At 41.6% G+C, this 13,096-nt stretch overlaps 1 pseudogene; it reads right to left on the bottom strand.

The window, feature by feature from the left end:
* Window positions 1–454: 454 nt before the first annotated feature.
* Rpl23a-ps5 (ribosomal protein L23a, pseudogene 5) lies at window positions 455–1,049 on the bottom strand (annotated as a pseudogene).
* Between the last annotated feature and the right edge of the window lie 12,047 nt (window positions 1,050–13,096).

Raw genomic sequence — 13,096 nt, 5'->3', positions numbered from 1 at the left:
AACTGTACGACATCTGCTCATCCCCTCAGTCCCACATGAACACAGCTCTATTTGTGTGCACCATAATGATACAACCACCAGCTTACTGCTTATTTGTGTGCATATGTGTTTGTGTGTACATGTCCCGGTGCTTGCACATGCAGAGGTCAGAGGAAGACATTGGGTGCCTTCCTCTTTCCTCCCTTTCATCTCATAGATTTATGTATTCTATTTAATGTGATTGAGTGTTTTGCCTGCATTTAGGTATGTGCACCATATGTGTTTAATGGCCTCAGAGGCTAGATTAGGCCCAGAAAAAAAATGAAATTACACTGATGTGTGTGTGTGTGTGTGTGTGTGTGTGTGTGTGTGTGTGTGTGTGTTGTCAGAACACAACTTTAGGTTAGGGAGATGGTTCTTTCTTTACATCATGACGACTGGTTGTTAGTCTTTTTTTTTTTTTTATGGTGGAAAAAAAAAGTATATATTTAGAATTAACCATCTGGACTCACTTTAGATGATCCCAATCTTGTTGGCAACATCTAGAGCGTCATAATCAGGAGCCAAGCGAACATAGGCCTTCTTCTCTCCGTCAGGCCGTATCAGAGTATTGACTTTGGCCGCATCAATGTCATAGAGTTTCTTCACGGTCTGTTTGAGCTGGTGCTTGTTGGCCTTAGCATCCACAATGAACACAAGCGTGCTGTTGTCCTCTATTTTCTTCATAGCCGATATTTGATGATAGCATAGTGGTCAAGCTTGTTTCTCCTGGGTGCACTCTTTCGAGGATGTTTGGACTGCCTCGGGAGTCGCAGGGTCTTGGGCCGCCGGAAAGTGGGTGACGTTCGGATCTTCTTTTTTTTTTTTTGTTCTTTTTTTCGGAGCTGGGGACCGAACCCAGGGCCTAGGTAAGCGCTCTACCACTGAGCTAAATCCCCAGCCCCTCGGATCTTCTTTTTGTGGCTGTGGACACCTTTCAGCACTGCCTTCTTAGCTTTCAAGGCCTTCGCTTTGGCTACGGCTTTGGGAGGGGCAGGAGCTTCCTTCTTCGCTTTCGGCGCCATCTTGGCGAAAAGGGTTGGTTGTTAGTCTTGATGGGAAGCATTTTTATCCACTAAGCCGCCTTGTCAGCCTGAAAGAATCATGTTTCAGAAGTCCCAATGTTATCTAGATTAGAGAGGTCACCAGTGACCTGGAAAATAGGACTGTAATTAACTTTACAGAACATATAGGTCACAACTAAGGCCATTCTACCCTGAATGCAGCATATCTTGTCTGATTCTTTGAAGCTGAGCTGTTAGTAATCAGTGTTTGGGAAGGAGAACACATAGATCTGACCAGCTTGGATTCTAGAGAGGGCGTAGATGAGACTCCCATTTCCTGAGAGCATCTTGCTCAGACCAAAGCCACGTTAAGTAATCTTTAAAAAGGATTTATTTATTTTGCCAGGCATGGTGGGCACACCTTTAATCCCAGCACCTGCGAGGCAGGTGGATCTCTATGAGTTCCAGTCTAGTGTGATCTACATATGAAGTTTCAGGACAGTCAGAGCTTTATAGTGTAAAGATAGAAGACTTGAGAGCCAGGTAGCCGTGGCACACACCTTTGATCCCAGAACTCAGGAGGCAGAGGCAGTCAGATAGCTGTGAGTTCGAGGTCGGCCTGGTCTACAGAGTTTCAGGACAGCCAGGGATACACAGAGAAACCCTGTCTCCAAAAATCCAAAAAAAAAAAAAAAAAAAAAAAACCCAACCCCCCCCCCAAAAAAAAAACCAAAACCAAAACCAAAAACAAAAAAAACCCACCACCACCACCAACAAAAAAAAAAAAAAAAAACAAAAAAAAACCCAAAAAACAAAAAACAAAAAACAAAAACCCATAAAAACAAACAAACAACCCCCCCCCAAACAAAAACCAGATAAATTATTTCCTTGTATTTATTTCTTTGATGTCACTGTTGGTAACTGAACTTAGGTTGTTTCCCCAAAGTTGAGCAAGCACTGTGACACTGAGCCACAAGTCAGGGAAGCTTGCTTTTTTTCTTTTTTTCTTTTTCTTTTCTTTTTTATTGGATATATTTCTTTATTTACATTTAAAATGTTATTCCCTTTCCCGGTTTCCTGTCCATAAGCCCCCTATCCCTCCCTATCCCCCATAAAGATGTTCCCCCTTACCCCCTAGTCCTCTGCACTGGGGGTTCAACCTTGGTAGGACCAAGGGCTCCCCTTCCACTGGTGCCCAACAATGCTATTCTCTGCTACACAGAGAAACCCTGTCTCCAAAAATCCAAAAAAACAAAACAAAACAAAAAAAACCCCAACCCCCCCCCAAAAAAAACAAAAACAAAAACAAAACAAAAAAAAAACCACCACCACCACCACCACCAAAAAAAAAAAAAAAAACCCATAAAAACAAACAAACAAACAAAAAAACCCCTCAAAAACAAAAACCAGATAAATTATTTCCTTGTATTTATTTCTTTGATGTTGGTAACTGAACTCAGGTTGTTTCCCCAAAGTTGAGCAAGCACTGTGACACTGAGCCACAAGTCAGGGAAGCTTGCTTTTTTTCTTTTTCTTTTCTTTTTTTATTGGATATATTTCTTTATTTACATTTAAAATGTTATTCCCTTTCCTGGTTTCCTGTCCATAAGCCCCCTATCCCCCCTATCCCCCATAAAGATGTTCCCCCTTACCCCCTAGTCCTCTGCACTGGGGGTTCAACCTTGGTAGGACCAAGGGCTTCCCCTTCCACTGGTGCCCAACAATGCTATTCTCTGCTACACATTTCTTAACTGTGTGTCACATTTTGTACTGAGTCTTCATCTTCTATGGCATCAATGACCTTTCCTCAGAATAGAGTTCCTCCCTGCTACAGGTTTGCAGTCATAATCAAGAAATTGAAGCTCCTCTTCTCCTTCTTTGTCTAGCTTGAGCAACAAACCGAGGGGTTCTGGGAATGGACTGAAGGCAATTCAGTTCCTCACAAGGAGATGTCACTAACTGTCACCCAAGCACCTGTTTATCCCAGGGACAATTTGTGAACAGAAGCCAGGTCACCTTCAAGGGGATGCTTTGAGCCCTCTGTGTAGGAGCTTAGGAAAAACTTTGGGTAGAGACCATGGAAACTTCAGTGATCTTGGGGAGCAGAGTGGGGCTCTGAATGGCCCAGCTAGTGGGAGGGTAGCTAGAAAAGGTGACAGTTAGGTAGATGGAAGACTGAGCAGGCTCTTGCCATTCAAGAACTGGTACCCAGCAATGAAAGGCAATGAGGATCCCTGGGCAGCAGGCTGAGTAGAGGCTCATTTCCTGAGATGGTCACCAACCAGTGGAGATCAAATTTCTTCTGGGATGGAGCCCTCAAAGGGCAGTGCTAAGATTCTGTTAGGTTCTCAGCTCCCAAGCAAACTACCACTGAATATATCTGCTCAATAAAGAAAGATGTCCTCAATAGGGCCAGGTTTTCATAGGATGGAGCTGCAGACTGAGTGGGGTCTGAGTCGGGTGGTAGCGTCTGCTGGATGTGAGGGTGGTTTAGTTAGGTTACTACTGCTGTGTGATGAAACGTGGCCAAAGCAATTTGGGCAAGAAAGGGTTTATTTGGCTTGGGTTTTCATATCATTGTTCATCATCAAAGAAAGTCAGGGCAGAAGCCCGGAGGCAGGAGCTGACACAGAGGCTATGGGAGTGCTGCTTACTTGTTTGCTCAACCTGTTTTTTTTTCCCCTTTCTTTTTTTAGAATCTAGGACCAACAGCCCAGGAGCCTAGGGATACAGAGATGACATCATCTCACAAAAGGCTAGGACCTCCCCTATTAATCTCTAATTGAAAATATAACCTGCAGGCTTGCCTGCAGCCTGATCTTACAGAGGCATTTTCTTAATCAAGGTTCCCTCTTCTTAGATGACTTTAACTTGGGCCAAGTTGAAATAAAACTATGCAGCCCAATTTACCCCCTGTCAACTTGACCCACGAGCATGTCACCATCAAGCCACAACCTCTCCGTCTTCATTCATCCTCAAGATCACACACTAAAAAACACAAAGTACTTTAAAAGTCCTGTAGTTTTTACCAATTCAAACACATTAACACTTCAGTTCCTATAGCACCTGTGAGTTAGAGGCAGGTGGAGCTCTATGAGTTCAAGGCCAGCCTGGTCTACAAAATCAGTTCCAGGACAGCCAGGGCTGTTACACAGAGAAATCCTGTTTTGGAAAAAAAAAAAAATTCAGTCCCTTTAAAATATCCAGTCTGTTTCTTAAAAAAAAAAAATTTTTTTTTTCTCTAAATATATCCTGAGCTGGAGAGATGGCTCAGTGGTTTAGAGCACTGACTGCTCTTCCAGAGGTCCTGAGTTCAATTCCCAGCAACCACATGGTGGCTCATAACCATCTGTACTGGGATCTGATGCCTTCTTCTGGTGTGTCTGAAGACGCTACAGTGTACTAATATACGTAAAATAAATAAATCTTAAAAAAGTTATCTCTATCTATCTATCTATCTATCTATCTATCTATCTATCTATCTATCTATTCCAACAGCAGTTTCCCTTCCCTTCTCTCCTTCCAGACCCTCTGTTCCCCTAACCCCCACTTTCTCCTCTTCCACTCCTCTTCCATTTCTCTTTAGAAAAGGGCAGCCCTCCCAACGATATCAAACAGCCATTGCATATCAAGTTGCAGGAAGACTAGGAACCTCCTCTTCTTTCAAGGCTTAGATGAGGCAACCCAGTAAGAGGAAATCGGCCCAAAGGCAGGCAGCAGAGTCAGAGATAACCCCTGTTCCCACTGTAAGGAGTCCCACATGAAGAGCAAGCTACATAACTGTAACATATGTGCAGAGGGACCAGGTCAGTCCTATGCAGGCTCCCTGGTTGGCGGTTCAATCTCTGTGAGCCTGTATAGGTTCAGGTTGGTTGATTTTTGTGGGTTTTCCTGTGGCGATTTGAACCATCTGGCTCTTGTAATCCTTCCTCTCTTCCACAGGATTCCCCAAATTCTACCTAGTGTTTCTGTTTCCATCAGTTGCTGGATGAAGTCTCTCTGATGACAGCTGTGCTAGGTACCAATCTAGGAGCATAGGAGAATACCATTAGAAATCATTTCGCTGATGTTTTCTTCCCCACAATTTGTATTGGTTCTATACTAGGTCTCTGGGCGATCCAGCCTCTGGGTCCTGGCCTTGCAGGCAATGTCAGGGTTTGGCTCCCTCTGGTGGCATGAATCTAAATATCCAGTCTATTTAAAAATTGCATTTTTTTTTTTTTTTTTTTGGTTCTTTTTTTCGGAGCTGGGGATCGAACCCAGGGCCTTGCTCTAGGCAAGCGCTCTACCACTGAGCTAAATCCCCAACCCTGCAAACTTCTTTTAAAAGCTCCAAATCTTTCACCTGCACGCTCCTGTGAAAATCAAAATTAAGTTACAACTTTCTTACAACAAGAGGAAAGAACCATGGCACAGTCATAATCAAACTCCCATTGATGTAAATAATGAACTGTCAGCCTGATTCCCAGCTCTGTAGCAGAACACTGCTGCGGTCTCCCTTTCCTCTCTGACCTCATCCCCAGTGGATCACAAAGGTCTTCTCTAACCTCCCAGCAAATCATCCCAGTATCCTGGCCTCCAACACTAGTAGGCATTCTCTATGCACACAGGAGCTGAGCAGGCCATGGTAACAGGTAAGCTAACTGATGACCTTCACCGATCCTTCTTCTACTCAAAATCCAACTCCCCAATCTCATTCTTAGCTCTGCAACAGATACTAGTCTCCACACTTACCAGGTCCACAGAAAAATTTCTACCAAATTTAGACATAGCTATCACAATCGTTTAAAATCCAAAGAGGAAACAGAAACCAAGGAAGAAAAGACCCAACCTGCAAAGATGAATTCAGAAACCAGCACCTAGACCCATAGTTCTCTCAATCCCAAATGCCTAGATGCCATTTAGCTTCACATCAAATAACAGCCAGGGCAATATGTTTACATCTGAGCCTAGATACGCTATCACAGCAGGCTGTGAATTTTCCAACATAGCTGAAGCCTAAGGAAAAGATGTTGAAACCACCTGTATGAAGGTGATAAGAGATCCCTGAAGAAATTAGCAGTTTGTTGATATTGTTCTTCTTATGGGGTTGAAATCCCCTTCAGCTTCTTCAGTCCTTCCCTAGCTCCCCAATGGAAGCATTGGGGTCTCTGGGCTCAGTCCAATGGTCGACTGTGAGTACATCTGTATTGGTCAGGTGCTGGTAGAACCTCTCAGGGAACAGCCATATATATCAGGCTCCTGTCAGCAAATGCTTCTTGGCATCAGCAATAGTGTGAGGGTTTGGTATCTGCAGGTGGGATGGATTTCTAGGTGGGGTGGTCTCTGAATGACCTTTCATTGAGTCTCTATTACATTTTTTTGCCTCTGTTTTTCCTTTGGACAGGAACATTTCTGGGTTAAAAAATTTGAGCTGCGGGGTTGGGGATTTAGCTCAGTGGTAGAGCGCTTGCCTAGCAAGCACAAGGCCCTGGGTTCGGTCCCCAGCTCTGGAAAAAAAAATTGAGCTGTGTGGGTGGTCCCATCCATCAACTGGGGGCGGTGCCTAGCTTCTGGAGGTGGTCTCTACAGGTTCTATCTCCCCCTTTGTTGGGTATTTTGGCTAAAGTTATTGCAACTGGGTCCTGGGATCCTCTTGCTTCCTTGTACTTTCTAGTGGCAACCCCCACCCTAGTTTCCCATTCCTCACTACTACAGGTTTCTGTTCAATTTTCTGATCCTCTGTACTTCTCTACCATCAACCAAAGAGAATACATGGAGGGAGCCATGACTCCAGATACATATGTAGCAGAGAATGACATTATCTGACATCAATGGGATGGGTGGGAGGCTTGATGTCCTAGTGTAGGGGGATGTTAGAGGAGTCAGTGAGTGGAGGAACACCCTCATAGAAGCAAAGGGGAGGCCGAGAGAGGGGGAATGAGATGGGGGGTTTGTAGAGGGGTAACCAGGAAGGGTTCGGCATCATTTGAGTATAAACAAATAAAATGATTAATAAAAAAACAAAAAGAAAAAAAATACCATTTTAAAGGTTAAAAAAAAGAAGAAATTAACAAGTCCTTGAAGAAACCCAGGAAACACCAACAAACAAAGGAAGGAAAGAAAACTGTTCAAGACCCGAAAAAGGAAATAAAATCAATAGGGAAAACCCAAATTGAGGAAATCCTAGAACTTAGGAATTCAAACAGGAACTACAGAGGCAACCTTCACTAACAGAACAGAAAAGAGGAAAGAGGGAATCTCAGGTGCTGAAGATAGGGATAGAAGCAACGAATACTTCAGTCAGAGGAGATGTTAAATCTACAAAATTCCTGACACAAAACATCTAGGAATCTGTAACACCATGAATAGACCAAACCTAAGACTAATAGGACTAGAGAAAGGAGAAGAATATGAGCTCAAAGGCTAAGAAAATATTTTCAACAAAATCATAGAAGAAAAATTTCCTAATCTAAGGATGAAGATACCCATAAAACTATAAGATGCATACTGAACACCCAAGAGATTAAACCAGAAATAAAGTCACTTGGCACATAATAATTAAAACACTAAACCTCCAGAATCAAAGAAAGAATATTAAAATCTGCAGGTGAAAATATCATGAAACCTAATTGAGTTTCATATGCCTTCTCATCAGTCAGAAGGGCCTGGGTAAATATGCTGCAGACTACAAGAGACCACAGATGCCACCCCAGACTACTTAGCAAAACCTTCAATCACAATAAGATAGTGTATGATAAAGCCAAATTTAAACAGTACCTGCCTATGAATCCTGTCCCACAGAAGGTATTAAAAGGAAAACTAGAACTCAAGGAAGTTAACTACACCCATAAAAACACAGGACATAAACAAGCTCAGAGCAACAAAATCAAAAGAAAGGAAACACACACAGACACACACACACACACACACACACACACACACACACACCCCACCACCACCACCACACCACCACCACCAAAGTAACAGCAATTAATAATCATTGGTCATAATATCTTTCAACATCAATGGACTCAATTCCCCAACAAAAAGGCACAGATTGCCAGAATGGATGGGAAAACAAAATCCACCCTTCTGCTGCATCCAAGAAACACACCTCAACATCTACAACAGTTGGGATTTGAGGATGAAAGGTTGGAAAAAGGTATTCCAGGCAAGTGGACCTAAGCACTAAGCTTGTGTAGTCAGTTTAATATCTAACAGAACAGATTTCAAGTCAAAACTAACTAGAAGAGATAGGGAAGGGTATTACATACTCACATTGGACCTTGGAATTCTTTATTTATTTTTAAGAAGCTATTATACACACACACACACACACACACACACACACACACACACACATATATACACACATACATATATATGTACATATTTAATTTATTTATTCACTTTACACCCCAATCGCAGACCCACCTTTCCTATCAGTACCACCCTCACATGCATCTCTCTCCATACCCCCTTCCCTTCTCCTCAGAGGAAGGGAAACCCCTCATGGGTACCAACCCACCCTGGCACATCAAGTCACAGCAGGACTAAGTGCATCCTCTGTCTCTGACTCTGTTGCTTGCCTTTGGAACCCCTTTCCCTAGCTGGGCTGCCTCGTCTGACATTGCAATTCTTAATATCTATGTGCCAAACACAAGGGCATCCAAGTTTGTAAAAGAAGCAGCACTACAGTTTACATCACATATTGTTCCTCACACAACTGATCGTAGAAGACTTTAATCCCCACTCTTACCAAAAGACAGATCATCAAAACGAAGAATAAACAGGAAATGCTATAGTTAACAGATGTTATAAACTAAATAGACCCACTAGATATCAGTGGAATATTTAATCTAAACACAAAAGAATGTACCTTCTTTTCAGTAGCTCGTAGAACCTTCTCCAAAATCGACCATTTACCTGGATATAAAGCAAGTCTCAAAATATACAAGAAAATGAAAAAACAAAAACAAAAACAAAAACAAAAACAAAACTCCATGCATCTTCTCAGACCACCATAGATTAGAGCTAGACATCAATGACACAAAGAACTGAAAATTTACAAACCCATGGAAACTGAATTGCTCTCCATTGAATGAACAAATGTGTAATGAGATGTATAGTAGAGCCTTTATGTCTGGCTCTAAATGAAATGTGTAGGAAAGCCTTTGTGTCTGTCTTTGAGTGAAATGTTTCAGTAAAGCCTTTGCTATATTTGGGTCAAACAGTAGAGGCTGAGAAATTGTTATGAGACTGTTTGAACCTTGAAGAAATTGTTATGGACTGTTTGAACCTGGAAGGTCTGCATTTGGTGCTACGTGAGTGCTTGTAGCTGCACCAATTTTGGTCTTAAGACTAGATTATGCCTACCCGTGCTCTCCATTGAATGAACAAATTTGTGTGGGTTGACTGCTTTCTCAGGCAGCAAGGGTAAGATAATTTGGTAGCTGGAACCTTTCCCAGCCCTAATTAGCCTTGTATGATGCTTAACTAAAGTAACCGGAGTGAGCTAGCCAGGTGTCAATCTTCTCTGAGAGGCTGTACCCTTCTGCTCCTTTGGAAAATGAAGACTTAGCTTCTTGGTGAGCTTCTCTGTCTACTGCAGCACATATGACCAACATCAAGCAATAAGAATGGGTCAAGACAGAGATAAAGAAAGAAATGAAAGACTTTCTATAGTTGAATGGAAATGCACACAAAGCATAACTAAACTTATGGGACACAGTGAAGGTGGTTTTCAGAGGTAAGTTCATAGTACTAAGTGCCCACAACAAAAGAGTGGAGAAATCTCATTTTAGTAACGTAACAGCACACCTGAAAGCTCTAGGGAAAAAAAAGAAGCAATCACACCCTAGAGGAGTAGACAAGAAATAATCAAACTCAGGGCTGAAAGCAATAAAAAAGGAAAAAAGAGACCCAACAAAACCAAGAGTAAATTCTTTGAGAAAACCAACAAGATAAACATACTCAAAATTAATGAAAAGGGAGAGAGAGAGAGAGAGAGAGAGAGAGAGAGAGAGAGAGAGAGAGAGAATCCAAATTAAAAAAAATCAGACATGGGTTGGGGATTTAGCTCAGTGGTAGAGCCCTTGCCTAGGAAGCGCAAGGCCCTGGGTTCGGTCCCCAGCTCCGAAAAAAAAGAACCACAAAAAAAAAAAAAAAATCAGACATGAAAAGTGGGGGTGCATAAAAACAGACATTGAGGAAATCTAGAGAATCATTATGAAAAACCTGTACTTGGGAATCCTACCGGTTTCTGCCTGTGCCCAGAGCTGAAAGCCAATCACCAGACTTGATCACACACCTGAGAGCAGAGGTGAGCTCAACTCTTCTGCTCTGGGTGATCCGCATGGACACACAAAACAAGGAGCAGTCTGGGACAGGACCCTTCTGGTTTCTGCCTGAGCCTGCAGCTGACCCAGTCCCTCAGCTCTCTCTACCCAAATCTTGTGGGGGAAGAGAGTTGGACTCTCAGAAGTGCAGACAATCCTGAGAGGTCAGGGGAGACCACCACTTCTGCTCATATTCCTGGCCCAGGAGGAACTCACCTAGAGACTTTTGGACACAAGAACCTAGGAGCAGTCAGGGACAGGATCCTTCTGGTCTCTGCCTGCTCCCAGAGCTGACCCTGTGACACAGCTTTCTGTATCCAGATCCCTCTGGGAGAAAGCCAGTCTCCAGGAGTGCTGACACTTAGGCGTACTATAGGGTCAAGCCACTCTCAGAGACAGCAAGATCAGCTAACACCAGATACACTCAGATGGCAAGAGGCAAGTGCAGGAATCTAAGGAACAGAAACTAAGACTACTTGGCATCATCAGAGCCCACTTCTCCTACCAAAGCAAGTACTGGATTCCCAACAAACCAGAAAAAGCAAGATTTGGATTTAAAAATCACATCTTATGGTGATGATAGAGGACTTTAAGAAGGATATAAATAACTTCCTTAAAGAAATATAGGACAACACAGGTAAACAAGTAGAAGCCCTTAAAGAGGAAAGATAAAAATGCCTTAAAGAATTATAGGAAAACACAACCAAACAGGTGAAGGAATTGAAAAAAAGATCCAGGGTCTAAAAATAGAAATAGAAACAATAAAGAAAGCACAAAGGGAGACAACCATGGAGATAGAAAACCTAGGAAAGAGATCAGGAGTCATATACACAAGTATCACCAACAGAATACGAGAGATAGATTAGAGAATCTCAGGGGCAGAAGATACCATAGAAAGCATTGACAGGACTATCAAAGAAAATGCAAAAGACAAAAAAAAAGCTCCCAATCCAAAATATCCAGGAAATCCAGGACACAATGAGGAGATCAAACCAAAGGATAATAGATATAGAAGAGAGTGAAGATTCCTAACATAATGGGCCAGTGAATATCTTCAAGAAAATTATAGAAGAAAACTTCCCTAACCTAAAGAAAGAGATGTCCATAAACATAAAAGAAATCTACAGAACTCCAAATAGATTGGACCAGAGAAAAACTCAGTCACATAAAAGTTAAAAACAAAACAAAGAAAGAATATTAAAAACAGAAATGGAAAAAGGTCAAGTTACATATAAAGGCAGACCTATCAGAATTACACCAGACTTCTCACCAAGACTATGAAAGCCAGAAGATCCTGGGCAGATGTCACACAGACCCTAACAGAACACAAATGCCAGCCCAGGCTCCTCTATCCAGCAAAATTCTCAATTAACATAGATGGAGAAACCAAGATATTCCATGACAAAACCAAATTTACACAATATCTTTCTACAAATCCAGTCCTACAAAGGATAATAGACAGAAAACTCCAACACAAAAGGAAACGATATCATAGAAAAAGGAAGAAAGTAGTCCTCTTGTAACAAACCCAAAAAAGAGCCACACAAACATAATTTCACCTCTAACAACAAAAATAATAGGAAACAACAATCACTCTTCCTTAGTATCTCTTAACATCAATGGACTCAATTCCCCAATAAAAAGACATAGACCAACAGACTGTACACATAAACAGGACCCAGCATTTTGCTGCATACATGAAATGTCCCTTAGTGACAGAGACAGACACTACATAAAAGTAAAGGGCTGGGAAAAATTTTTTCCAAGCAAATGGTCCCAAGAAACAAGCTGGAGTAGCCAGATAAGGACGGACACTTCATATCCATCAAAGAAAAAAATCATCCAAGGTGAACTCTCAATCCTAAATATCTATGCTCCAAATGCAAGGGCATTCTTTTTTTTTTTTTTTTTTTTTTTGGTTCTTTTTTTCGGAGCTGGGGACCGAACCCAGGGCCTTGCGCTTCCTAGGTAAGCGCTCTACCACTGAGCTAAATCCCCAGCCGCAAGGGCATTCTTAAAAGAAACCTTAATAAAGCTCAAAGCACACATTGCACCTCACAAGTAGTGGGAGACTTCAACACTCCACTCTCAGAAATAGACAGACCATGAAAACAGAAACTAAATAGGACATAAAAAAACTAACAAAAGTTATGAACCAATTGGATTTAACATATATCTGTAGAATATTTTATCCTAAAACAAAAGAATATACCTTCCTCATGGTACCTTCTCCAAAATTGTCCATATTATTCTATACAAAACAGGCCTCAATAGATACAAAAAAAAAAAAAAAAAAAAAGAAAAAAGAAAAAAAAAAAAGAGAAACGGTTCCATGCATCCTATCAGATCACCAAGGACTAAGGCTGGTTTTCAATAAAAACAAAAATGACAGAAAGCCCACATACATGTGGAAGTTGAACAACGCTCTACTCAATGATAACTTGGTCAAGGAAGAAATAAAGAAAGAAATTAAAGACTTTTTAGAATTTAATGAAAATGAAAGCACAGCATACCCAAACTTATGGGACACAATGAAAGTAGTGCTAAGAGGAAAACTCATAGCTCTGAGTGCCTGCAAAAAGAAACTGGAGAGAGCATACTTGACAGCACACCTGAAAGCTCTAGAAGAAAAAGAAGCAAATACACCCAGGAAGAGTAGAAGGCAGGAAATAATCAAACTCAGGGCTGAAATCATCCAAGTAGAAACAAAAAGAACTATATGAAAAAAATCAACAAAACCAGGAGCTGGTTCTT

Source organism: Rattus norvegicus, chromosome 1 (genome assembly GCF_021556685.1).
Source record: "Rattus norvegicus strain SHRSP/BbbUtx chromosome 1, alternate assembly SHRSP_T2T, whole genome shotgun sequence".
Lineage (NCBI taxonomy): Eukaryota > Metazoa > Chordata > Mammalia > Rodentia > Muridae > Rattus > Rattus norvegicus.
The sequence above is the reverse complement of the archived record's forward strand: the minus strand, read 5'-3'. Positions and strand labels throughout refer to the sequence as shown.